The 27170-nt window shown below is 48.8% G+C and overlaps 1 protein-coding gene and 1 non-coding gene across 2 annotated transcripts in view; one reads left to right on the forward strand and one right to left on the reverse strand.

Moving 5' to 3' along the window:
• Positions 1-27170, forward strand: part of LOC126536932 (P protein-like) — a 359119-nt gene that overhangs the window by 192808 nt on the left and 139141 nt on the right. The gene's annotated exons all lie outside the window — the stretch shown is intronic.
• Positions 16000-16072, reverse strand: TRNAT-UGU (transfer RNA threonine (anticodon UGU)). Its single transcript has one exon. It is a non-coding gene; the product is annotated as a tRNA-Thr (tRNA).

Genomic DNA, 27170 nt, shown 5'->3' on the forward strand with positions numbered 1-27170 from the left:
TATCGCACAATCTACAAATTCTAGCGGGTGAGACTGCAAGGCCTGTTCACTTGAAAATAATTGTGTGAAAGACACCATTTACGAGATATGTGCTGTCGAACTTGCGGTAAAAATTCGCTGTCGTTCGACTTACTTTTTCTAACAAAAACGTCGTTTTATGCATTGAAGCTCCAAATTAACTGGAAGGCCAATGCACTTATCCGCAAAGTTTGGAACGTTAAATCTCGAAACTGGTGTCATCCTGAGAATTCGTTCCAAGTGTATCAACCTTGCGAACTCTCCGGCTAGAATTTGCAAATTACAATATGTGTCATAATGTAATTAGCTAAAACTTGGTCTATTGTGCATTTCAGTTATTTGTGCAAGTAATGTCCGCCTCTTTGAGGAGACCAGCGCATTTACTAGAATTGTGCTATCTGCCACAAGCAATTCTTAAAAAAAACTAAATGGTAAGTGTACGCTGAAAAAAAAAAATTATGAGGTTTTACGTGCCAAAACCACTTTCTGATTATGAGGCGCGTCGTAGTGGAGGACTCCGGAAATTTCGACCACCTGGGGTTTAACGTGCACCTAAATCTAAGTACACGGTGTTTTCGCATTTGGCCACATCGAAATGCGGTCGCCGTGGCCGGGATTCGATCCCGCGACTTCGTGCTCAGCAGCCCAACACCATAGCCAAAACTCGGTACACTTAAAACTGAAACGTACACTGAAACACTCGGTACATTTAAAAAGGACAACGTCAGTCGTATGCTCCACATCTGAAATTTTATATGATCACAGAGATTCTGTTTTCATTAATTATTCTCAGATGCGAAATAATAGTGACGCAGTACGCATGCTTTTCTTCCTTGCTTTATTTCTCCTTTTGTTTATTGGCTGGTTCATACGTGAGTGTCATGAAGAGGACCAAACATGCGCTTTATAAAAGAGACAAACGGCCAGGAAACGCTCGGCGCGTAATAATTCATGAGCGAACATTAGAAAGTTACCGTCACCGAGAATTAAAACAGAAGACCCGACAAACCCAATTAGGTTGTCTTCTTTGTTCCGTCAATGTATGCGTCCTTCCGTGGGTATGGCCTGTAACTAATTTTGCGCTATTCTTCCAAGGTAAAAAAATTACGATTACGCTATTCTTACAACTTTGTTTTTAACTTGTACCACTAGAACTGCAGTCGCGCATTCGCTTCATCCTAGTCATTCATTCATTCATTCATTCATTTTTGTAATTGATCATGAATAACTTGAGACCTTGGTCACTGTGTGCCCCATTATTCGTTTGTTCCATCTACCTCGTTTGCTCGATCTATCTGTCCTATCGCTAAACGTTTCGCGCATCCTTCACCTTCTCTCCGGAGAACAAGCTTCGCACGTGTCATAAGCACTCGATAACGCGGGATCATAAAACCGTGGTTCAGTCGGTTCGGACTTTTGTTGGCGTTCGAATTTAGGCCGATGGCACATTTGCAAGTTCATGTCTCAACGCTATTGTCGCACAAATGATGCGAAGAGAGAGAGAGAGAAAATCCCAGTACTTACTGAGACCGACGTTCGACTTCAGAATTTCTGCTTGTTAATTTGTCATCTTCTAGAAATTAAAGGAGCGTGAAACTGGACTGGCACAGACGAGTCAACACTGGCTGCGTCCTGCTCTGTCCCGTGCTGCGTTGTTCTAAATTCAAAGTTTAACTCCTACCATTGGCCCGTTTACATCTTCCCAGTTCACCGAAATGCTTCCGCTTTCGGACCCATTAATTTATCTCTAATATTCGTTTAGTCTGCTTTGCACTATAAAAAAAAAAGAAAGTTCCCTCAATTTTCGAGAAACCCGCTGGTAAAGTGCTGCGGCCCTCATTTCCACAATCAGAAAATGGAAGAGCTGGGAACACGGACAATCCCTGTTATGGAAAGTCTTGCACCACGTAGCATCCACATTGAGCAACACTAGCTTAATGTGTAATCTAAAAAACTGACCATCCTAACCGACAAATATGTCGCTTAGGTTAGGTTCATAACGGAGCACCTGCTTGTTTTATTACGGACGTTATCACCATGGTATGTCCGTCAAATAACGATTTTATTACAGTGATATGCATGCGGGGTGGAAGAGAGGGAGGGATTGGTTAATGAGGTGTGCTTGTCATGTACCATCTAAATGTCACGTGTGGATGACCATGGATTTGACAACGCCGGTTGGATGGCTAAGCATATAGGCCGAGACGGTTCTGCGCACGCGTCATCGCTTCTCTACACGAAGCGTCGACGCATGCTTTGGTTGCACGAGGAAAGGTTGCCGCTTGCGCTGTTGGTTTTCCTGAAAACTTCCTTGAGCGGAAATAGCTCGCGAATTGTCGCTGTTTTGGTTGCCGAGGCAGCACGCCTGGCCTTCTGGCTACCGCTGGGCGCGATGTTCGAGCTGGTGCCATGCCAAATTGACCGTGTGTTCCTCGCATTAAGTCAGACTGGCCACTGCGCGTAATAGAGCCTGGTTTGTTTCGACTAATAACAGCAAATTAGTGTCGCGGCTGCTTTATTTACATAAAATAGGCTAATTAATAAATTATGTAGGTGAATGACATAGCAGTGCGTAGCTGTTTGCAGCAGCCGGACGCTCTCTCAAGTGGTCACCAAGAGAGATTGGATTAGGGAAACGCCGATTTCTTTCCGCGCATTAGTGCCGCACCTTGTTAGTAAATGATCACAAGTTATGGGCTTTGAAAAGGTTCATCACTTACCTTATAGTGCCTATAAATGCCTGTTTCGAAGTATTTTGTGTCTATTTGGCCTAGATATGCCTATATTTAATTTCATCACCTGAAAATGCCCTTGTTTCTTGGCCCTGTCTGTTTCAAAGGCACTTTCGGTTACATATGCTTTCCATGAACGGTAGCATTAACTGACGCTGCTGCGAATGGTAAAGCGCCTGGTAACGGTGACTTAGCAAAGACGCGCTTCCTCTGTCAACGTTAGTTGAGCCTTCCGAGTCCGCCAACCATTAGCGTGACGCTGGTTAGCAATCAAAGAAGGTATCCAGAAGCTTCCTGCTTCGTCAGCGGATACGCGACTCTATGTTACACTGCACCTTCGCGCATCGTTTGCAGAAAGGTGTGATGTAGACAGTAACTCGCTCGCAAGCAGAAAGTGCGCTGCGTTGAAGCGTGCAAAGCTTTCTGCCAGTGCCATTGACGCTAGTTTGCCGGCTCTCGTTGGCGGCGACCCCGCTCCTTGGTGGTTGTGTGAAAATGATCAGGCGATAGCATCTGTCAATCCTACCATGTTCCCCAGATCTTTTATTGCGATTAGCATTCTTAGGATAATTCACACTTTCCGGGTTCTCTCATTCTGTCTGCCTGTCTGCCTGTGTGGGTCTCTTACCGTGTTCCCGCCAACGGTCATTGAGTAGTATTCCATGATCTAATCAGTAGAGCATTGGGCTGCTGTGTTGAGAGAACCCTGTTTGAAACTGGATACGCAACACTGGGTACGTGCTGCTCTCCAACGAACTTCGACGCTAACTTGGGTCACTGGTATGTGCCTCTCTACAATGAACCTGTCTGACGCGAACTTGGGTTGCTGGGTCTGTGGCACTGGGTAAGTGCCGCTCTTCGGTGAACCTACTTGGCGCCAACTTGGCTCAGTGGATATGTGCCGCTCTTCAATAAAAAAAAATATCACTAAAATTTTCTCCAGTTTTGTGCAGAATGGAACCTGCGTGCTATACATTCAGACAATCTTGTCTGAATATATATTCACACACGCGTCACGCGTGAACTTCCCGGCTGCGCCCCTAGATGGCGCGACGTGTTCAGGGGAAACACGAGAGGAGGAGTCCGGCTACAGAACACATTTCGGTGGTTCCAGTACGGTGTGCTGCTGCATTGGTTCAATGCAACTCGCATCAGCGTCGACACATTCAGAGTGAGATGGGGTGCTGCAAGAATTTTTTAAGTATGTCTAAAAAAGTACACAGTTCTCTTCTCTGACGCTGAATAAAAAAAGAAACAAATTCGGAAGTATATAACCGTAACAGCATACAAAAAGCAGTTAAGGAGCTTGCGTACGTACAACAAACACACAGCTACCACACCAGAATACAAGTTCAAAGCAGACCGTCTGTGTTGCAGCAGTCGCTGAAAATTTTTGTTGAAAAGTCTGTCTCGAACAACCCAGACCTTTTTTTCTGCTTAAAGAAATTGAGGAAGTTCCTACGGTCGTTTTGGGTTCAATGATTCGACACATTCGTGGCATTGACGTCCTAACTTGCAGCACTATAATATCGTGTATGTGTGCGTGTGTGTTGCGCTTGCTCAACTTGGCCAGCCAATTAAGTAGGAAAGATTGAATATTACATGCACATTATCTCCTTATTGCGTCAGAAAATGTTAATAAACGACAGGATTTGCTGCAACACGCCGACAAACAGGAAAACTGCCCTGTGTGGCCACGAGTGCGCTGTGACTGCTTGCAGGATGAAGTCGTTACGTTTCGGTCTTCACAAGCGAATGCTACTTTGGTTTCCTTAACATGAAAACAGGCCGCAAACGTTTAGCACGTAAGACAGTCCGTAGTTTGCGAATGATTTACGATGCCTATTTTGGCATCGTATTCTTATGGTGCTGAAATGCACAAGTGCTCGTGTACTTATACTTAGCTGCATATTAAAGAACACCAGGTGGCCAAAATTAATTTGGAGCTCTCCCCTATGGCATTTGCCATAGCCACAGCATCGCTTTGAGACATTCAAGCCCCCGAATGAATCAACCTTAACAGCTGATTGTATACCAGCTGTCACAACAATACAAATGCGCCAGTCAGATACGAGACGATTCCAGTGAATTAGCCACTTCAGCATTGCCCCGCATGGTGCCCGTACACAGTAAACACATTGTTTATAGTATATTTCATCATTCATTGCCATAATATCATTACATATACATTTTACGCACTCTATAGCGACTGTTTTAAAGCTGCTTTACCACCACGTCACATCTACCTCTTGTAATTCATCACTACTTTGCCAACTCATTAGTACTAGCCATACTAGCCCTTACCACTAACACTAGCCATTAACACTAGCTTTGGCCATACTAGCCCCTGCGCCTCAACACACCAAATTCATCAGTAAACATATTAACGCTTTTTGTATTGTAAATGCATTTGTCGCCATATTGTTAGCATTCTTACGTGGTCAACATTCTGGAGGAAGTATCTTTGGTCAACGGAGAAGCGAATTGAAGAAACAATTTTCGTACGCACATCGTATTTCCTGTTTTCGTGTTGTGTCTCCTTTTTTACAGCGAAAGCTGCATACAACTAACCTTCCGTAGTTTTTTCAGCGTCCGGCAGCAGAAGCGGACTTAGCGATTACTAACAAACCCATACACAATCGGTTTCATTGTTTGCTTTGTGTGTGATCACGCATGGGTGTAGTGCGGCGGCGCAGACATCAAAATGCGGTACAGATTAGAACGTTCGCCGTGAAAAATAGCCTGACGTCAAGTTTATCGCAGTATATAAACAGGAGAGGTATCGGCGCTAAAAACAGCTTAGTTATCGATGGTGTGGACACGTATACTTCGCGTACGCGAAGAACATGCGATGAGGAGCGCCGGAGGGAACAGCAACGAGAATGTAAACTGCGCCGGTGCGAAATGGCCACCGACGAAGAACGTTCCCGCGATGCTTACAAACGAAGGGCAACCTTTCCACTCTGTGAAGATGAAATGGCAGCGAAAGCACTTTGCTTTTCGTTTAAGAACTTTGGCTGTCGTCAGCTTTCGCTGCCATTTCATCTTCACAGAGTGAAATGGTTGTCATTTTTTATTATATGTCCTGTTTTTGTTATTGTATTTCGTGTTATTGGATATTATTACGCACATTTATTCAAATGATAAATAATTCATTAATAAGTTACACAAGCACCGAGGCGGAGTCCACCAAGCGAACTTCATTTGGCAGTCAGTGTTGCGTACTCCAGGGTAGCGTATCGTACTGCTGCCGAGCAGTAGCGACGCCTGCTTATCGAAGCTCGACCGACGTTACTTATTATGTAGCGCGGCGTTGTCGGCGGGCTGCATGCATCCGGTAGACCATGGCGACCAAGCAAAGGCGAGACAATTTCTAGTGCGAAACTTGCACAGTTTATTGAAAGGTTGAAGAAAGATGATAAGAAAATGGAGTGATCAAAAGTACATTTCGGAGCCCTTAAATAGGCTCTCTACAATCGTGGGAGGGAACTTGTTTCCGTCGACGTCACGTGACCGGCACAGAGTCGGATTGGCGGAAAGAGGGCCCCGCCTCCGGTTATGCCACGCCTCTGGTGGTACCGAGCCTCCTGGAATTGTAGACGCTTGTCCGTCTCTTTTGCGCGTTGCTGGTTCGTGGAAGTTCTCCTGTAGAGTTTGGCCGTTCGAGGAAAGGGTCCCTCTAAAGTCGCACGCGCACACACAAAAGAGGCCTGTAAACACTGCGGGGCTTCCGCCAGACCGGCAGACACTCGAAAGTGCCATGGCGAATTAGGAAGTCACGCTTCATTTCGACGAGGCCTGGTGGGTGAAGATCAGGTGAGAGAAAGTCCTTTCTGCACGAGGTGCGGGACGCCGACCGTGACAGAAGTCACGCCTCATTTCGACGAAGAAGGTCGGGTGATAGAAAGTCCTTTCTGCACGAAGTGCGATACGCCGACCGTGGCAGGAGAAGTCACGCCTCATTTCGACGAATAAGGTCGGGTGAGAGAAAGTCCTTTCTGCACGAGGTGCGCGACGCCGACCGTGGCAGGAGAATTCATGCCTCATTTCAACGAGGCATGGTGAGAGAAGGTCGGGTGAAATTCCTTTCTGCGCGTGGTGCCAGACGCCAACCGTAACACCAGTCACCCTATCCAATGCCCACACTGAAGCCCACCTTATCCCTAAACAATAATCGTCATCTGCGATGCGTGCCTTTCCTTTCTGTAAAGCTGCCCGCCCAGTACTCTTAGTTCACGAACGGCAAGCGCCCCTATCGGCGTGACACAGCATTCTAAACAGGAAAGTTGCGAGTGCAGGGTGACGAAGAAAGTAATTGATTCTAAGATGGATGACGATTATTTAAAAAAACTCAACTTTGGAGTTTTACGCGGCCATTACGACGATCCGGTTATGAAGCACTCCTTAGTGGTGAACTTTCGCATAAATTTTGACCACCTGGGGTTCTTTAACGTGCACGCAATGCACGGTTCACGGGCGTTCTCGCACTCCCCCCAAATCGAAATGCGGTCGCAGTGACCGGATGACGGTTGTTGCTAGGGGACAAGAAGAGCCCCGAAGGATCGTCTTCGTTCCTTCCTTCCTTCCTTCCTTCCTTCCTTCCTTCCTTCCTTCCTTCCTTCCTTCCTTCCTTTCTTTCTTTCTTTCTTTCTTTCTTTCTTTGAGTGCATCGTTTTATAGGCTGCTTATCAACGTGCATAAAGAGTCGCTTGAAGGGTGCAGCAACGGGTGTAAACATGAGTAACAGCCCCGCGATACCTCGATGAGTACTAAAAAGCTGTGTTTGCTGCGTACTTGAAGACTCAGATATCCTTCGGATCCATGCTGCGTCAGAGACATTGGAAAGCAGTGCGGTGTAGGGTGAGCTCCGAGAGCCCATGCACGCTTTCGCGTGCAGCATCTTCCTTCAATTACGCAAGAGGGCGCAACTGTCGCAGCCTGTTTACCGCCGTGCGTGTTCCTCGTCGTGTATATGTCACGCTCACGCGCACACGCGACAGAATTTCTTTGTGAATGCTTGCGCAACCGAATAGGAGCGTCTTTAAAAGAAGCAAGTGTTTCGAAGTAAGGGGGTTCACGGAGACAGGCTCGTTTATGTACACAAAATATGTGCATAAACGTATTTGAGTATATATGCATTCAACACCTTCAGATCACGAGACAAGGGATACGCGGCGCCGCGTATTCGCGTGCCGACACATAACTTCCATGGTGTCAGAAAAAAAAAGAAGATTGGCTTTATTAAAATGTGAGGGTAACGTGACAACGTTTGGCAAGTATATATTCGTCAAGCTTCAGACTAGTGCGTGCCCCTCAGGCAACTCGTTGGTATCTTACACACTGACAACCTTCGCAATGAATATTCGTTACAGATCGACAGTCGTGCCTTGAGCTTTGACACGTACTTGGTCCATGGACTATCGCCTCCTACGCGTCCCGTGCCCATGAGGGCGCTTTTAACCTTTCTGAGAGACACTGGCCTCGAAGGGATAGTTTAATCAGTTTGCATGTGGCGCGTTGCATTGAGTTGTGTGCGTGCGCGTGTGCGTGTGTGTGTGTGTGTGTGTGTGTGTGTGCGTGCGCGTGCGCGTGCGCGTGTGCGTGTGCGTGTGCGTGTGTGTGTGTGTGTGTGTGTGTGTTGTTGTAATCGTACCGCTGGCACGAGTTGTTGGGGTCTCGGTGCTGACGCCCGTTATTGCCAATGGGTCGCAAGCCCCAAGGGTAGCGTTGGCCTGGCGGCCTGGGGCACAGGAAGCATCCGAAGGTCCCGGCAAAGCATGAGAAGACTGGTAACAAAACAACTTGTTTATTCTAACATAGCAAAAGAGCGGCCGGTCAGGTCGACCGAAGTGGAGAGACGGGAGAGCACGTAACTCAACAGTACAAATCGGAGCCTCTGCTCTGGCGTCCGGGGGCAGCTGCTCTTATACCCTCGGCGTCGCGGTCCAAAAGGGAAGGAGGGAAGGTCACGGGATGAAGGTCACGGGACGGCGCAGCAGGGGCCCACGACGGCGCGAGCGGTTGAGCCGAGAGACCTCCAGGCCCCTCCTTCGGGGAACTCCGCTCCCCGGCTGCCGCGCTTTGACAAGCGAGGGCACACACACACACACGCACACACGAAGACACGTGGCACTGAAACACGCCTGGACACGCTTGGCGGGTAGGCGTCGCGGCGGCGTCGGACGGGCCAAAATGTCCGCCGCTTTGAACAAAGCCCCGGCGTCCGTTGCATCCGCGCCGGCATTACCGCGCGTTGTAGGCGAAACGTAACAGACCGCCCCGCCGGGGGAAGGAGATCCCGATGGTCAGGGGACTGCATCCGCTGTCCGGAGGGATGTCGCTCGATGATGCTCATAACCGAAGTTGGGCGTCCCTGGGCGTTTCTTGAGCGCAGCGCACAGAGAAGGCCTCGTTCTCACGTTCAGGTGCACACAGGACACTGCAAAGTGACTTCGGGAGAGGTGACATTTTTGTTCTCGTTTCCGGCAAGCGTTAGAACCACGCCTGAAAGTCAACCGCTCAGTCAGCAAGCACGGCACAACCCTCACTAAGCCCTGCCAGGCTCTTTCCCCTTTTATACTGCTGCCTAGTTCCTTACAGTAGTTTAGCAGCACTCAGAACGCGTCCATAAATCGGAAAAATTGCACTAAAAAGCACATCATCACTTTGAAACACTACACAAAAGCAATAAGTTAAAAAAAATCCTGCCTCAGGAAGAAAAACATCAGTAACAAGCAATTTTGAGGCTGATTCCCACGTTAGGGGCTTCGACTTAAGCCATCGGCGTTACCGTTGAGACTCCCCTTTTTGTAACGCACCTCAAAGGAATATTGTTGCAAAGCGAGGCTCCAGCGCAGGAGGCGGCCATTTTTGGGAGAGATGGTCTGCAGCCATTGGAGAGGGCAGTGATCCGTTTCAATGATAAACCTCGAGCCAGCTAGGTAACATGACAATTTCTGAACGGCCCACACGATACACGCACACTCTTTCTCGGTGGCGCTATACGCCTGCTCACGACTCGTCAGCTTACGACTAGCATACAGGACGGGGTGTTCTACTTCTCCATTTTCCCGTTGGCACAGTACAACGCCCATGCCTCGCTCACTAGCATCACACTGAACAACGAACCCTTTTGTGTAGTCGGGCGATCGTAGCACAGGCTGGCTTGTTAGGGCGCTCTTTAGGGCGCTAAAAGCTCTTTCCTTCGTCTCATCCCAGACGACTGTTTGCGGCTCTGTCTTTCTTAGAGCATCCGTCAAGGGAGCCGCGATATCAGAGTACCTGGGGATGTACCTCTGATAGTAGCCGGCGACACCTAAGAACGACCGAATATCGGTCTTCGTGCGCGGTCGCGGGAAGTCTCGCACAGCGGCCACCTTTATTTCAGAGGGGCGGCGACGACCCCGACCAATCACGTGTCCGAGGTAGACAACCTCGGCCTGTGCTAACTGGCACTTGGGAGCCTTGACTGTCAAGCCCGCATCGCGCAGGCGGGTTAGCACTGCCCGCAAGTGGGCCATATGCTCAGGCCAGGATGCGGAGAATATCGCTACGTCGTCTAGATACGGTAAAGCGAATTCTTGCTGTCCCCGCAACACTTTATCCATGAGGCTTGAAAAGCAGTATGGCGCGTTCTTCAAACCAAAACTCAAAACTTTAGGACGGAATGTCCCCATTGGTGAAATGAACGCCGCATACCTACTAGCCTCTTCTGTAAGTGGAACCTGCCAATAACCCCTGACAAGATCTAGGGTGGAAATAAACTGAGCGCTACTCACTCTCTCAAGGCGCTCCTCGATGTTAGGGATCGGATAAATTTGATCCTTAGTGATGGAATTAAGCCTGCGGTAGTCGACGCAAGGACGAGGTTCCTTGCCCGGTACCTCAACTAAAATCAAAGGGGAGGTATAATCACTCTCACCCGCTTCAATAACACCGAGCTGTAGCATTTTCGTTACCTCAGCCTCCATAATATCGCTCTGGCGGGGTGACACCCGGTACGCCTTGGATCGTACTGGCTCTGGGGAGGTAAGTTCTATGTCATGAGTAAGGACAGAAGTCCTACCAGGCCTCTCAGAGAACAGACCTTGAAACTCTTGTAAGAGCTGGTGTAGTTCGGTTTTCTGCTCAGGCGACAGCGATGCTTTACTTATTAAGTCACTAATGACTTGATCGGTGTCTTTCCTGTTCGTCACTGAGCCTAGTCCCGGAAGCTCTTCTAACTTTCCCGCATCGGGAATTTCCTCTCCAGTATCTGGTGCCCTTAACGCTACAGGCTCAATTTTATCCCGTTCGGGCGTGCTCTGACTACCAGCTTGCTGCACCTCTGACCCTTTCTCATCGTTCAACAACGTCGGCCCCGCAACTACCGCCTTTGCAGCGAGCTCCCGAACCTTCGATCTGGTTAAGGCCTGAACGCTAGCCTCACCAAACAAAAGCCCCTTCTCGCGCAGGAGGTGATCGGACCTGTTCGAAAATAGGTACGGGTACTGGGGGGGCAGCATAGATGACACTGCGGCCTCCGTCTCAAGTGCTCCGAAAGGTCCTTCAATAAGCACTTTTGCTACCGGCAGACACACGCTATGAGCTTCCACTGCTTGCTTGATCCATGCGCACTCGCCCGTGAACATATCGGGTTCTACGTAAGAGGGGTGAACTACATCCATTGTAGCTGCGGAATCGCGAAGCACTCGGCACTCTTTCCCGTTCACGAGGAGATCTCGCATGTAAGGCTCGAGAAGCTTCATGTTCTCGTCAGTGCTGCCTAATGAAAAAAACACGACTTTTGGTTTTGTTTCTGGACACTGCGCCGAAAAGTGACCCGGCTTCTGGCACGTATAACACAGGCGCGCTTGCCTCGCCTCGAACCGCTTTCTGCGTTCGGCTTCGGCTGCCGCTGTCTCCTTACGTTCGGTCGGACTGCTTTCACTCGCATCCGCACTACGTGTGTCCCCCTTTGCTCTCATGGGCGTGAACTTTGGCCTCTCAAACTTGGAGCCAAATTCACCCTTTTGACCGTCCTTAGCTCCACGAGCCCGACGCGTCACAAACTCCTCGGCTAACTCAGCGGCTCTAGCCACCGTACTAACGTCTGGCCTATCCAAGACCCAGTACCGCACGTTCTCAGGTAACCGACTATAAAACTGTTCTAGCCCGAAACACTGCAGAACTTTCTCGTGGTCACCAAACGCTTTCTCTTCTTTGAGCCACTCCTGCATGTTTGACATTAGCCTGTAGGCAAACTCTGTATACGACTCACTTCTGCCTTTCTCATTTTCCCGGAACTTCCGACGGAACGCCTCCGCTGACAGCCGGTACTTTTTTAGCAGACTCGATTTCACTTTGTCGAAATCCTCTGCCTCCTCTCTCTCCAAGCGAGCGACTACGTCGGCCGCCTCGCCGGGTAGCAAAGTGAGCAAGCGCTGTGGCCACGTTTCCCGAGAGAACCCCTGCTTCTCGCACGTTCGCTCAAAGTTAACCAGGAACAAACCAATGTCCTCTCCAAGCTTAAACGGCCGCATCAGGTTAGTCATTTTGAACAATACTCGTTCTCCTGCACCGTGTGCCTGACTTCCATTACGAGCGCGTTCCATCTCTATCTCGAGACGCTTCAATTCCAAAGCGTGTTCACGCTCTTCTTTTTCTTTCTGTTCTATAAGTTCGCGCTCATGTCTTTTTGCCCGCTCCTCAATGGTCTCAAGGCAATCCGACAGCTCGTCATCCTCAGCTTCTAACTCAAGAATAGCCCTTAGCAGTTCTGGTTTTCTGAGTTTGTCTGAGACATCCAGACCCAACTCTCTTGCAAGCTCCAGCAATATCGGTTTGCGCAACGACTTCAAATCCATGGCTGCTCTGAATGCTGCTTTCTCTACTGCCTACTATTGTCTTGCCGCAAACTAACCCGGCAGCAACGACAACCCCAATTACCAGCTCTGTTTCTAACACTAACAAAAGCCTGGCAAAACTCAGAAGAAGAAAGTCCCGCACTCACCAAACCTCGCAGCCAAGACTTCAGCGCAGTCGTTCCGCTGCAGGCAACCAGTCATCACACAGGGCTCGTTGCACTGCTCCCGGATGGTCGTTGTGCTGCTCAGCATACATTCAACCGCATCTCTTCGCTGCTGGCCTCCGTTGTCGCGATCTCACCGCTGGCAACCAGATGTTGTAATCGTACCGCTGGCACGAGTTGTTGGGGTCTCGGTGCTGACGCCCGTTATTGCCAATGGGTCGCAAGCCCCAAGGGTAGCGTTGGCCTGGCGGCCTGGGGCACAGGAAGCATCCGAAGGTCCCGGCAAAGCATGAGAAGACTGGTAACAAAACAACTTGTTTATTCTAACATAGCAAAAGAGCGGCCGGTCAGGTCGACCGAAGTGGAGAGACGGGAGAGCACGTAACTCAACAGTACAAATCGGAGCCTCTGCTCTGGCGTCCGGGGGCAGCTGCTCTTATACCCTCGGCGTCGCGGTCCAAAAGGGAAGGAGGGAAGGTCACGGGATGAAGGTCACGGGACGGCGCAGCAGGGGCCCACGACGGCGCGAGCGGTTGAGCCGAGAGACCTCCAGGCCCCTCCTTCGGGGAACTCCGCTCCCCGGCTGCCGCGCTTTGACAAGCGAGGGCACACACACACACACGCACACACGAAGACACGTGGCACTGAAACACGCCTGGACACGCTTGGCGGGTAGGCGTCGCGGCGGCGTCGGACGGGCCAAAATGTCCGCCGCTTTGAACAAAGCCCCGGCGTCCGTTGCATCCGCGCCGGCATTACCGCGCGTTGTAGGCGAAACGTAACAGTGTGTGTGTGTGTGCGTGTGCGTGTGCGTGTGCGTGTGTGACGACCGTGTCATTTCGTTTCTCGTCAGTCCCATCTGGAGTAGCATATGCTAGAACCGTGCCGCACAGGCAAGTCTATCCGGGATTCGTTAGCGAGACTGTGTCTTTTGCACTCATAACCTGCGTGACTATAGCGTGCGTCTTTACTCTAAAAAAGAACGACGTGCGAACTCTGCATCTGCCACTACGAGGACGTTTGTAGAGAGTTTCCCCGCTGCTCGTTTCGCGCGTTTCACATCCGCTTCTGGCCTATCGCATTTCGTATCACTCCGCCTTTTATCCCGCATTGCAACCGTTAACTCCATTGAGGCCACGATAACAAGCTGTTTAACGCCAGTGTAACGTTAAAACGTAAGGATGCTTAGTACGCATGCTTACGCCCCACAGCGCTCGACAGTGGGTCGTGTGTAAGGCTCCCCGGGTACAGTAAACGAACAAGAGACAGGTGGCGGCCGGAACACTTTATCGAACACACTCCATGATCGGATGGATGGATGGATGGATGCATGTTATGAGCGTCCCGTTTAGAACGGGGTGGTGGGTTGCGCCACCAAGCCCTTGCTATTATGCTGCTTAATGTCCTACATAGGTATCCTAGGTAATGTCCTACCTAGGTATCCTAATGTCCTATCTAGGTAACCTAGGTATCCGATGGATGCTATGAGCGTCCCCTTTGGAACGGGGCGGTGGGTTGCGCCACCAAGCTCTTGCTGTTATACTGCCTAATGTCCTACCTAGGTAACACTTCCTTGAGTCGCCGCCTGGTGGTCCCTGCTTGAACCACGCGTAGTATGCATGGCTCGCCGCGTCGTCGGCTATCCGCTGCGTGTTTACAAGTGTGCGCACAGCGTGCGCAACCATTAAACACTGTTTGTTACGTTGTTATAGCGCGGTCGTAAATGCTGGCGTGCGTTCTGTGCCGATGTACTATGACCGCGACCCCCCGGCGGAATCCCGGTCTGACGCTCCCCTGAGGCTGTCTACGTAGCCTCGAGTGCGGCCGATCGGAAAATGAAGCCCGTCTCTTCCTCGGCCGTCCGTTCAGCCAAGACTTTGGGTCCTAAGGTACGAAAAACACGTAGGCACCGATCACGTAAAATAATGTGCTTGCTTTGATCGGACATGTTCCAAATTTTGTAAAGCGCCCAAAGAACATTTTTGCACTGACGCGTTCGCTAAAGCGCGATGCAGTGCAATAGTGTGTGTAATGACTGCTTTATGCATCTGCGCGACTCTGTGCGGCCTCTGAAACCTGCATTAAATGAATCCTGCAGAGAAACACCAGGTATTTTTGGACTAATAATGTATTCTTTCAAAACTATATTTTCGCTAATTTCGCAGTAGTGGTGATGTTCGCAACATTGGTAACTTTGACACTTTCAATAGAATGAACGTGAAAATGTCCTTATTTTTTTTCATTTGTTTTTTTCATGCCGAAACGCCAGCGCCGGTTCGTCATTGTGATGTGGCGGATTTCTAATTACTTTCTCGTATTTTGGCTGTCGGAGCTCAACAAGTATTCTTGCATCTTGCGAAGTTAAGTCCATGGTTCTCTTAGAATACAATGTAGCCCATCTTTACCGATAAATAATTAACTAGCATACGCCGTCGAAATCTATGACGTTAAAGCGAACTGCTCCGTGAACTTCAAGGGGGCGTTTCGCTCCGTTTTTCGTGTATATTTTGTGTTTTACCAAGGCTGCTCTCACGGTATCAGTGGCATTCTTCTTCTTTTGTATTGCAGAAGCGTAATTCACTAATACATCTCAACTTAATTTTATCTTTAGTATCCGTTCAAATTTACGAGGCAGCTCCTTAATGTTACACCATGTGCCTAAACCTTCAGCGCTGATCCAGGCATTTATACAGGGTGATCATTCTTAATTTTTATGGAATATCTAAAACTCGCCTGGGGCGGATAGCGTAATTCTTGTCATTGAGCTGGATTATTCGAAGAGGCGAAGGGAACATTATTAGCACGAGAAATCGAAGCCCATACAAATCATCTGTAAAAATAACTGACTGGCTTCATAATTAATTGCCCTACAGTACATACTGCAGTTTACGAATTGTAGGCAGTGAGCTTGCAAGACGTATCTACTTGAAATTCCAGGATGATACCAGTTGCGAGACATTATCTCCTGAAGTGTGGAACGCAATGCATGGGCGTTCCACTTACTTTTATGTTTCGGTGCATAAAAGAGTGTTTGGTTAAGAAAAATTAAGCGGAACAAGATTGCATTTTCACGGCAAGTTTGATGGCACATATCTCTACACTGCCGCTATATATAATCATACGATAAGGTGTCAGCAAACAATGGCACCAAGAACAACATAGGGGAAATTACTTGTAGTTGTTCATTGAAAAACAGAAATGATAAATAAATGGAAATGAAAGTGGATGAAAAAAACAACTGGCCGCAGGTGGGATACGAACCCACGTCTTCGCATTACACGTGCGATGCTCTTCCCAAGTAAGCTACCGCGGCGCCGTTTTCTCATTCACTTCCTGAGGTATTTATGTTTATCTAGTAGAACTGACCCTGGGAGTGTTATCCAGCGCCAGCAGTCACAAACCTTGGCAGTGGATGTGGAACATCCTTTCTGCTGCAGTCATCACGTCTACGTGAACTTTCTGGGTGTAGGCAACTGGTCAATAAAACCGCACATACTGTTTTAGGCACCAAAGCTGCCAGATTCGACACCTTCGCTATGTAATGAACGAGAAGAAAGGATACCGAGGGGCCCGATTTTTGTTCTTAATATTATAAAAATCCAGCAAATAATGACACCAAGGACAGCATAGGAGATATTACTTGTAGTTCTCAATTTAATGAAAGAAATTATAAATAAATGGAAACGAAGGTCGAGGAAGAAACAACTGGGCGCAGGTGGGATACGAACCTTCGCAATATAATTCGCTCACTACAGAAGAAAGGCAATTGCGGACAAAGTTACGTGAAGTAAGTGCTAATTTCGGCATAACTTTGCAAGTGACGCAGCAGCCCCACACGCTCTCGGTTCTTATCTGTTTATGTAGTGAGTGCGCCGGGGAGTACCCACCAAATTTCACATGTTAATCTTTCATATAAGTGGTGTTCTAAACATGGTGGTATAATGTTCTTCCGGCCTTTGCAGTGCGCAAAAGCATGTCCTTGGAGATCTCTCCTCTTCTTATTTTTTTACAACGAAGTTGATAAGGGCTACTTTCCCCACTATCGTGTCCGCGTGTACAATAAAATACCAAAGATAGCGCAATGGCGGGCCGACCCGCGGAAGAGGTGCAGTTTGCCATTAAGGGGCCCACATACACAGCTTTGCTGGTCATCCTTCTTCACATAGTGGAAGGCACTGAGTTTTTTTCTATTGCTCTAAGGAGAGCCGTTGTTGGCCGGTGCGATGTGGACACCACATAATTACATACAAATGCTTCTTTCTTTCTTTCCTTCCTCCTACTGCTTCCGGCCCAAAATAACCCCTCGCATTTATTCAGCTGCGACGTTCGCGTGGCATTTTGCGGTAAACGTTCCTCGCAAGTGCGTTTGATGGCAGCGGCGCGCACGCAGGTGCAATGCCAGGACGTGAAGGCTGCGGATTATAAGCGCGCGTTCACGGTACACAGCGCACGCTCAATGGCTACCGGCGGGAAGCGGCGACGCTTCTCGTGCGGCTCATCCGGCAGCGCTAGTCGGAAGCACTGCAGCTTTCGATAAGCGCTGTTCCGCGCCGCGCCTCCTCTGGTCTCATGCGCGAGCGCAGAGCAGGAGCGTGTATATGTTGACACACTGGCATAGCGTGAAGTACCCGCTAGTTACGCCTCACAGCTTAGCACCTGCGTTGCTATACGGTACAGTGTAAAGAGCTGCGATCGGGCTTTCGGTGCTCGTGGTCAAACGCTTGTGTACACAGCCACTTGTTTTTTACACATAACAAGTTTCTTTTTCTTTCTTTAGGCAAGATTTTGTACTGACTGAGGTTATTGTTCTTGCTCAAATATCGCAACAACGTCTCTTTTTTTTTACCTGATTTTTTTCTATACCACTTGGCATGGTTTGTTGCTTAGCTTGTGAAAAAGAAAGCGAAAGTACCTTCGTACGCACCCGTCTTTGTGTTTGCAGCATCGCGCCCCTCATTTAGCAATGAAACCTAATCTCCAAGGTCATGCTTTGCTGCGTATTTGACACTGGAATCGAGCACGTAACGTCGTAGACGCCATATTTTGAGCACCACTCGTTGCGAGGGGCGCAGGCGGAGGCAACTTTGCCTTTTTTCTTGGATAACCGTGCAAGTAGCCGTATGGATTGTTGTTACATTGAACGATCCACGCCATAAAACGTGATCTTTCTTCTAAGTTAAAGCATGGGTTAGAAAAGCAGCAGTAAGCGCTGTCTTTTTTTTTTTTTTTCTGTACAATTTTTGGAGGAAACGCAGGTCTCTTGTTGAACTCTCACAGGAGAAAGAGAGAGAAGTAAACTTTTTTGGAGGCATAAATTAGTAGTTGAGACTCTGACAAAGCAGCTGGAGGCTGCAGGAGGCTGCGTGGCCTGAGCAGGAGGCTGCGTGGCCGCGACCCGGTTAGCCCACTCTGCCAGCATGACTTGGCATTCTGGGTCATCCGTCCTGATCGCACACTTCCAAGCCTCGAGCGTGGGGGCTTGCCGAAGAATCGTCCTTGGTGGGGGCTTGGATGGGCACCCCCAAGGTATGTGATCTTAGTCTGCAGATAAGTTTGAACTCTTGGTTGGAAATTTCAGCCAACCTTTTGGGACTCAGCACGGATCCAGTCTGTACCCGCCGTAGAGTCCTGGCCTGCTCCAAGGAGAGAATCGCGCTCGGGAACGGATCCGCTCTACGGGAATCCTTGTAGAATTGCGTGAAGTCATTATTGGTGAGGATGGGTTCAAGCCGACAATCTGGGTCGAGTGATCCCACCTGCCGTTTATCTGCTGCTCGGGCGGCTAGGTGAGCTGCTTCGTTACCCTGGTCGCTGGCATGAGCTGGCACCCGCATTAAATGGACAGTGTCCTGGGGTTTGAAAAGCCTGCTGGCAATGGAGCCGATAGCCCCCATAGAGTAGCTCCTTATGGCCGATTTAGAGTCTGACGCAACGAATGTAACATCAGGAAGGGACGCGCCCATGGCAATTGCGGCCTCTTCCGCCTCCACAATGGAGGACGTGTTGACCGTGGCGGAGCTAATGGTCCGACCGCAGCCATCAACGGCAGCGATTGTGCAACGGCCGTTGCCCGCGCAAGCGGCGTCCACGTAGATGGCCGGTTTCTTTTTAAGAACTTGCCAGAGCGCGTCCTCCCTGGCTTTACATCGATCCGTGTTGTCTTTTCCCATGTTTCTGGGGAGAGGGGTAGTAGTAATTTTGGCGCGGGCGTTATTAGGAATTCGGCAGCGACGGGGATGTCTAAAACGGAATTGTGCCCTAGGGTGCAGTGTATTTCTTGTCCTGTGCCAGTTCCAGATAGTCTGATCATCTGTGACCATTTCAGTGCTTCAATAATTTCCGATGCCACATTGTGAATGCCAAGGGCTAGCAGCCGATCGCTGTTGGTCTATTTTGGCAGTCCGAGGGCCTGTTTATAGACTGTGTGGATAAGGCTGTTGATCTTGTCCAGGTCAGCTTTCCTGAGATGCAGATATGGACACACCTAAGCTATCCGGCTGATTAGGAAGGCCTGTATTAGCTGATGTGCTTCTTCTTTTCTTTTTTTTTACACCATGCCGCCTTTTTACGCCATGCCGCCTTTTTACTCCATGCCGCCTTTACTCCTTGATAAACCGTAAATTTTCTTTAGATCCTAGTCCATACATAGCATTTTCCGCGTCCAGGAAAGCCCGTCATTCCCACCCCCTCGCTCTCTCCCCTTACTTTGCCAGGACAAACCTCTTTAAATTTTCATTCTTTCCTCGAACCATAGAAGAATGGAACCTCATCCCTTTCCATCATCTGAACTCACCTGAATCAATTCAAACTCATATTAGTATTTCCTAACTAACATTGCAGTTTCGTGTTATATTGTTTCATTTCTTGAATTTCATATTTTTGCAATTCTGCCTTTTATACATGTACTTTTATTTGTTACCATGCCCCTCCTGCTTGGGCCACACGGCCTGCAGTATGCTGTAAATAAATAAAATAAAAAATAAATAAATACTTGACACCCTTCTGATGCGCTTATTTAGCTGCCTGGCTGTCGTCTGAAGTCGACTAATAACTTCGTGATTGTGCATGTTCTGTTGCGCCCACAGTCCGAGTATACGAATTTTGGGCACTGGCGGGACCGGGTTCCCGCCTATTGGTGCGTGAATGTGAGAAGGCATATCGGAGTCTGAGCCCGATTTTCTTTTATTTCGAATGATGAGCCACTCGGACTTTCTCGGCGAGCAGGTTATATATATAAGCCGTTTTGGCGTGCGTGCCCTGGGATAATACCCGCCGTGAAACTCAGTGATTTCACCGTCCGACCCAATGCAGGTCCACACAGTGACATCGTCGGCGTATATTGCGTATTTGATGTGGGGGATCGTTTGAATACGGGCGGATAGATCTCTCATATAGTGACACTGAAAAGAAACGGGGAAAGCACGGCGCCTTGTGGCCTTCCCCCCGCGTTCCTAGTTCTTTGGCGTCGCTTTCGAACTCCCCCATTTGTAGAGTAACGGTGAACCTCTTGAGGAAGGTACAAACGTACCTATAGGTTCTATTGCAAACGTTCATCCTAGAAAGGTTTTTGAGCATAGCCCTGTGGGAAACGTTATCGAAGGCTTCGTGAATGTCAATGCCGAGTATGGTCCTCGTCGCAAAGGTGGCTGCCGTATTTGTCTTTTTGAATTTGCCAGAGGATGTACTGCGGGGATAATTTAGGCCGACACCCTATCATGCTCGCCGAGAAGAGCTGGAAACTGTCACAGGCCGCATGGAGAATGCGGTAGTTCGTCCGCTGCCTTTCACTTGTTCCATTTTTGCCGGATAGAACGATTGACTACTTTCCGCAGAATTTTCTTTTTATATCGCAATCTAGGTATGCAGGTTGAAGTCAAGCACGCCTATTGACGAGACCAATATGTAATGCAGAGAGACAATTCTGGATTGCCACGGCTGGGCTAAAATTAACTTCTTTTCTATTTCTTTCTTTACTGGTGACACGGTCTTTAGGATTTTGCTCCTTACTGTGCATGTATCAAAGGACTTCTCGGGCAAGTTGGTGCTTAGATTTCCTAGGTATACGTGATTGCCTTCTTCTTTCTGTCCCTTTTCATCTCATGAGAAGGGACAGAAAGAAGACAGTGAAACGTCTTGGTCTTTACTGACTTCTTCTTTCCTGCCTCTTTTCACGAAATGTATTTCGCGTAAAACTCAAGCATACCTAGGACGTCTATATATAGTTCGTACTTTTCAATGAAGCCCAGGAGAGGTCTGTGGTGTCGGCCACGGATCCATGGCTGTTTAGTCCAATGGGCGGCTTTGGCGGGGCCCCACTTTCGACATGCAGTGGCGCCTTGGTTAGCTCAGTCCGGCACGTCTCCACAACAGACGGTGCTGGGCGAGGGCAGAAGCAACAAGTCGCTGCCCGTTGGTGCGGAACCCATAGACACGTTGCAGCTGGTGTCAGTGCTGCATTCACGCGGATCCTTCTTAACGCAGCCGTCTCGCAGCGGTGGAGACATTGGGGAGAGGTCTGATTCACACGGAGTCACCAATGCGCGTAGTGAATCGCGAAGAAGTTATTATATTCTTTTTCAGCCACGTGAGCGTTGACTTAGAAATTTTTATACATGGCTCCAAACTTGCAAGTAAAACGGTTTACAAATGCATAGTGAAGTTTAGATGCACTCCACGCAATCGTTCGCAAACAACACTTGAAATGTCGTGTTGCAAACAAAACACTTTGCTTCGATAACGCAACCCAAGGTGCAATTTCCATGATAGGACATTCGTGAAAGGTAGTAAAAAATATGTGAAAATTACAACCCTGTTAATTATAATTTGGTAATGCTGCTGACGAATGCGTCGACCGAATCAATTCGGTCTCAGCACGTTCAAAGCATATGCGCACCGCCGCTGTCGTCTCCGTGCTGCTAGCAGTACTCGCCGTTTTCCCATTGCAATTGAGTTGAATTGAATTGAATTGAGCCTTGAGGCGAATCCTATTGCGTTGTTTCCTTGTTCCTTTTTTTTTCTTTTTCGACGAATTTCAGGGGAACATTAGGGTAGGGGCGTACCTCTCGTCAACCCCACTACTATAGCAGAACCTCACCTTCACGTCTTCTGATCTCGCGGTCTAAGTTGGTTTTGGTCATGGTGAAAATGCATAGTTGCTCTTCAACTCGCTATAGGGACCAATATATACTCCGATATTCTTTGCTGCAGCGGTAACGTGCAGAAGCTCCTTGTGAAACCTGTTTATCAACTACCTCAGGCGACAATTTCTTGCAATACTAATGGAAAGTGAACCGCGTCTTGAGTTCTCTAAGTGTTCTCTAAGTCGTCGATTGTCCCGAAAAAAAAAAAAAAACTAGAGAAGCGAAGCCGTGAGGACGCTGGAAGAAACGGTTGGGCGTATACCATGGGAGGGGAACCGCAAAACCGTAATTAAGGGCGCGCCACGTTATGTATGCGCAAGTGGTGCTATTAAAAAACGCCCAGGTTCCCCGCGACACAAGACAAGAACCTCCGTGGGCGCACAGCCAAGGGTTGTCGGCGGAATCTCGCACAGAGCCGCCGCTATTAAAAGTGACGCACGCATGTCATGCACTCGCGCCGTGCGCAACAAATGGTGCTCACGCATAAACTCGCAAGCACGGAGGTAGACAGACACGCAGGCAATGCAGGCACGAACACACCCACACGTGCATGCGCATGCCACTAACAGCTTTATAGAAATGTCATTTTAACGAACGTCTTCGGCTTAATGAACATCTATTTGGAGGTCGGGACAGGTGGTTGTTGCATGCAGCAGCTCTGCCGCGCGCTCTGATTTCAGTGTTGTGCAAGTTGGACACTGTTGTTTTAGAAAACAACACTCTTGCACTTTTATATGCCTCATGTGCTGCGAACGTCTTCGGCTTAATGAACACCTATATGGAGGTCGGGACGGATGGTTGTTGCATGCAGCAGCTTTGCCGCGCGCTCTAATTTCAGTGTTGTGCAAGTTGGACACTGTTGTTTTAAAAAACAACACTTGTGCACTCTTATAGGCCTCATGTGCTGCGATTTGAAAGAAGCATGGCGCCACCTAAGGCACCACGCTCCTGAGGCGTGGAATCGAATTTTACGGAGTCCAACTTCCTATATAGCTGCCTGCGTAGCTATCGAATGCAAAGCACCTAGTTAATTGTTCCTTGCGCGTACTGCACGTTCTTTTTTTTTTATTTCGTCTGTAGCACTTAGAAGACGAGCTCAAAAATTTTGTACTCCTTGGTGAGAGGCGCTACGAGAACGTCCTATAGAACAGTTGATCGCCTCGTTCACCAGATGCATGTAGAAAGCAGAAGCGGGCGATGCTGCGCTGCGCCCTGCGCGACGCAACGTCGCCACGGGCGCTGCTGTTGCGTACTAATGAATCGTATCACGATCGAAGATTGCATCACAAGGCTCGTTTTACCGATTTCCATTCCGTTAGTACGAAGCTGAGAGGTGAGAACGTAAGATAAGTGCCGTTCGATGCGCGGGGAAAGCGAAGTTACGTCTACTCCGCGACGGTTGCTCGCATTGGAGATGGAGCGTCGTAAAAGCCGAGTGACAAATTGCAGCCGCAACTTCATTTACAACAACAACAACAACAACAACAACAGCAACAACAACAACAACAACATAATAATAATAATAATAATAATAATAATAATAATAATAATAATAATAATTTTGATCGCCGGCGGAAGAAATCGCACTCGCCGCAGGCCTCGATCGCAAAGTCGGTCGCACCTCGCATCGATCGGAGCGGTTTTCTGGACGCCAACACACGTACACGCACAAAATAAAGAAAGAAAGAAAGACAGGACAGGTGGAGAAGATCAGATGAATTTGCACCGAGAGCTATTTCGCGGTTTGTTTTAGAGCAGCTAGTGACTCAAACTCGCGTCAGCGTCAAATGTGACGCCGAATCCGCGATCGCTCATTTGTTTCTGCGTATGGATGTGTTTCGCGCAAGTTTTGCACCTATAAATTATACCCGCGATAGCGTGTCGCCTTCTTCGCAAAGCGGCCGCATCCGTCCTGCGATAACGGAAACTAACACACAATAATACGATGCAGCATCGTTGACGCATGTTTTACGAATTGAACGCGCAAGTTTTTGTCTCGCAACTATACAATAGCATACGCGTCACATAAATCATTCGTGAAATATTGTGTGCGACCGCCTTTTTGTTTCTCGCCAGCTTTACTTACCGACAATTGGCAGTTGTATACCGGCGCGCTCGTACGCATACGAAAGCCGGCCCGCACGTATCGCCTTGTTCCGCTCCCTGTTTAGCGTTTAACCATAAACGGAAGACGGCCGTCAACTAAACGTTCGAAGATGTGTCGACAACCCGGTTGAAGGCCACAAGAAGTGAGCGTTGATGGATGATAACTGAGGCGTGAAGGTGGCCCCGGGGCGTTTGCACCCCACGAAGGGAGCTTTCTAAAATTTGATTGTGCATGCCCTTCATTGCTTTCACATTACGCAGACGCAATATTAAAGAGAGCAATTAGGCGCGAGCGAAAGTCGCACCTCGAACGTATACTTCGAACTCGATGTTGTTCGATCGCACCCATCGATGCACAATGCCATCCTGTGCGCGGTCCTTCTCAGGTTGGGTCCATAAAACTGTCGTTCCAATGACGCTCCGGTGCCAGCCCGTCGCTCAAGAGCCCGCGCGTCGGATTACAAGATGCCTCCGTCTCTGGAACGGCTTCTCGGCCGCCACAGAGGCATACCTATCGAGCCGTTCGCCCTTTCGTTCGCGCTTCTGGGCCAAACAGCTCCCACCGCCATTCCTTTCCCCACGTATTCAGACCACCCGTGCGGAATTTTAAGAATCACCGGGGTTGCGACGTGAGTTCTCTGTGGCCGAAGAGCGTCTCCTGACCAACTAACTGAGCCCCCTCCACTGGTTTTCCTTCCTGGGAAGCTCGACGACGGCGACCTTCCACATTTCTGGGGTGAAATTACAGACACCGCCTCCCCCCCCCCCCTCTGCCGTCTGTTAACTACCCTAACACGGCTTATTATTGAGCCTCTCAATTTAAAAAGAGAAACCTAAATAAAAGTGAGGGAAACCCGCACCACTAAGGTATAGCAGGTTTAAGCCAATAGAAAGAAAATGAATAGGGGTGTAAAACCCGAAGTGCAATTTGATAAAGAAAGCCAATTACAAAAAAAAAAGACGGGGTATAGCCGACACGAAGATAATATACAGCAAGAGCAGTAATTACGTATCAGTTCATGTTGAAAGGTCTGCATTGACACATGTTTTGTCTCAGTATTCCGTCCAGTGGTTTATTGTGACATAGAGAGCAAAAGAGAGATAGGAAAAAGGAGAGCGAGAGAGAAAAAGAAAGGAAAGAAGAGAAAAAAAACCGGCACAGCAGGTGATGTCGGGAACAGGGAGGTTCCAGGCAGGTCCGTCAGGGAAAGCGGGGTCAGCAGTAGCAGATCCGTGGATCGGCACGACTGTATCATTCGAAAGCATGCTTGAAAACTGTAACTAAGCAGTTTAGGAGAAAGCGGCAGCAAACACGATGCACCCAATACTGGCAAAAAGAAGCATTGGAGGGGAAAGATGAACTGGCGCCTAAGGATACTGACAAGATAAGTAAAGAATAAAAAAATAAAAAAAGGTGACCCCTGACACGGCTCTACCAAACCACTACTGGCAACATACTAACATAGCTTTATGTGGCCATGGCGCAACTTGCAATCCTAGCGAAGTGTCAGTATGCGCCATTTGTCCAATTTAACCTGACCTGCATATCCGCAACGACAAAGACGGAAGAGAGTAGACACAAGTTTGTTTCCTTGTGTACGTTCCTGCGTTGTTATTGTTATTATTATTAGAATGTCTTATCGTGCAAGTTGGTCGAGCAGTGTAAAACTTTAATGGGCACACCGTAACAAGCAGGAACGCAGCATGGTCCTTACCGCTAAGGCTGCTACAATTAGCACCGCATTTCGACGGCCGTTACGAAAATCACAAGAGGCTCGTCAGCGTGCAGTTTAGAGCGACACGAACCCGCTGCCACGGCGGTCACCATGGTACTTTACGGCCGGACAACGTGGCCCAGTCTTACAAACGAGGAAGTAGACGAAGCCAGCAGCGTGGATCTATCCGGAGATAAAGCTTCCTGGGCATTCTCTTCTTTTACAGCATTGTATAGCGTTTCCCTCTCTCTTTCTTTCTTTCTTTCTTTCTGTTATGGGCTGCCGGTAATGAACGGATGTTTCGTTATCTAGTTTGTATGCATGACAGGAGACGCGAAGACGTTATCGTCTACGCGCAGCCCAGGTTTTCTACTCCGCCTAGGTGGTTTCTCCGGTGTGGTCCGAAAGAAAGACGCTCGTGGGAGAGAAAGACGCGTGGGGGGTCCACGCGACATTGCAGACTCGTGCCGGGTATGCCGGAAAGATGTGAGAGGACGGAGTGTAGATCGCGTTGCGGAATAGGAAGGGGCGGGACGACTAAGGGAGGGCCTGAGAAAGGGGGGGGAGCACTGTTAGGAGATTGTCAGCGCACGTCAGTCAGCGGAACAGCACGCTTCGAGTGAATAATGTTATCATACTCGCTTGTTTTCCACGTTTACCATGTCTGTCTGGATCCATTGTTTCCTTGCGGAACAAGCTCGGGGAATAGGCTCTTTCCTATTGTTTATAATATTTATTGGTGCTAGTGCAGGATTCACCCTGAGTGAGTGAGTGAGTGAGTGAGTGAGTGAGTGAGTGAGTGAGTGAGTGAGTGAGTGAGTGAGTGAGTGAGTGAGTGAGTGAGTGAGTGAGTGAGTGAGTGAGTGAGTGAGTGAGTGAGTGAGTGAGTGAGTGAGTGAGTGAGTGAGTGAGTGAGTGAGTGAGTGAGTGAGTGAGTGAGTGAGTGAGTGAGTGAGTGAGTGAGTGAGTGAGTGAGTGAGTGAGTGAGTGAGTGAGTGAGTGAGTGAGCCTGCGTGTGTGAGCCTGCGTGTGGGCATTGCAAATGTAGACGTAAAATCGGTCACAAGATTAGAAGCCTCTCCTCGAGTGAGTGGAAGTATATGTAACCGTGCTCTAGCTTCATGGCTCCTGTGGCTCCTGTATCCTCCCGTGAACTCCTGGCGCAGCGAGGCTTATGAAACTGAAGAGCGATATATTCATAGGTCTCCGTGGTAGTCTGGAATAAGAAAAGTCCAGCGCGGGATCGAATGCACTGCCAGCTGCTGCAATGTACAATGACGGACGCATAACATAGCGACCTGTCTTGAGAAATGTAGTTCTATTTTACGATCTCTGACTGCACTCGACGCTATTGTTGTCATATAAGTTTTACTTTGCTTCTTATGTCACTACACCATGACATTATCTGCATTCGTTGCCATACGGGCCACTTTTATTTTCTGCCAAAAAG

The sequence above is a fragment of the Dermacentor andersoni genome, chromosome 4, assembly GCF_023375885.2.
Source record: "Dermacentor andersoni chromosome 4, qqDerAnde1_hic_scaffold, whole genome shotgun sequence".
In the NCBI taxonomy this organism is placed as follows: domain Eukaryota; kingdom Metazoa; phylum Arthropoda; class Arachnida; order Ixodida; family Ixodidae; genus Dermacentor; species Dermacentor andersoni.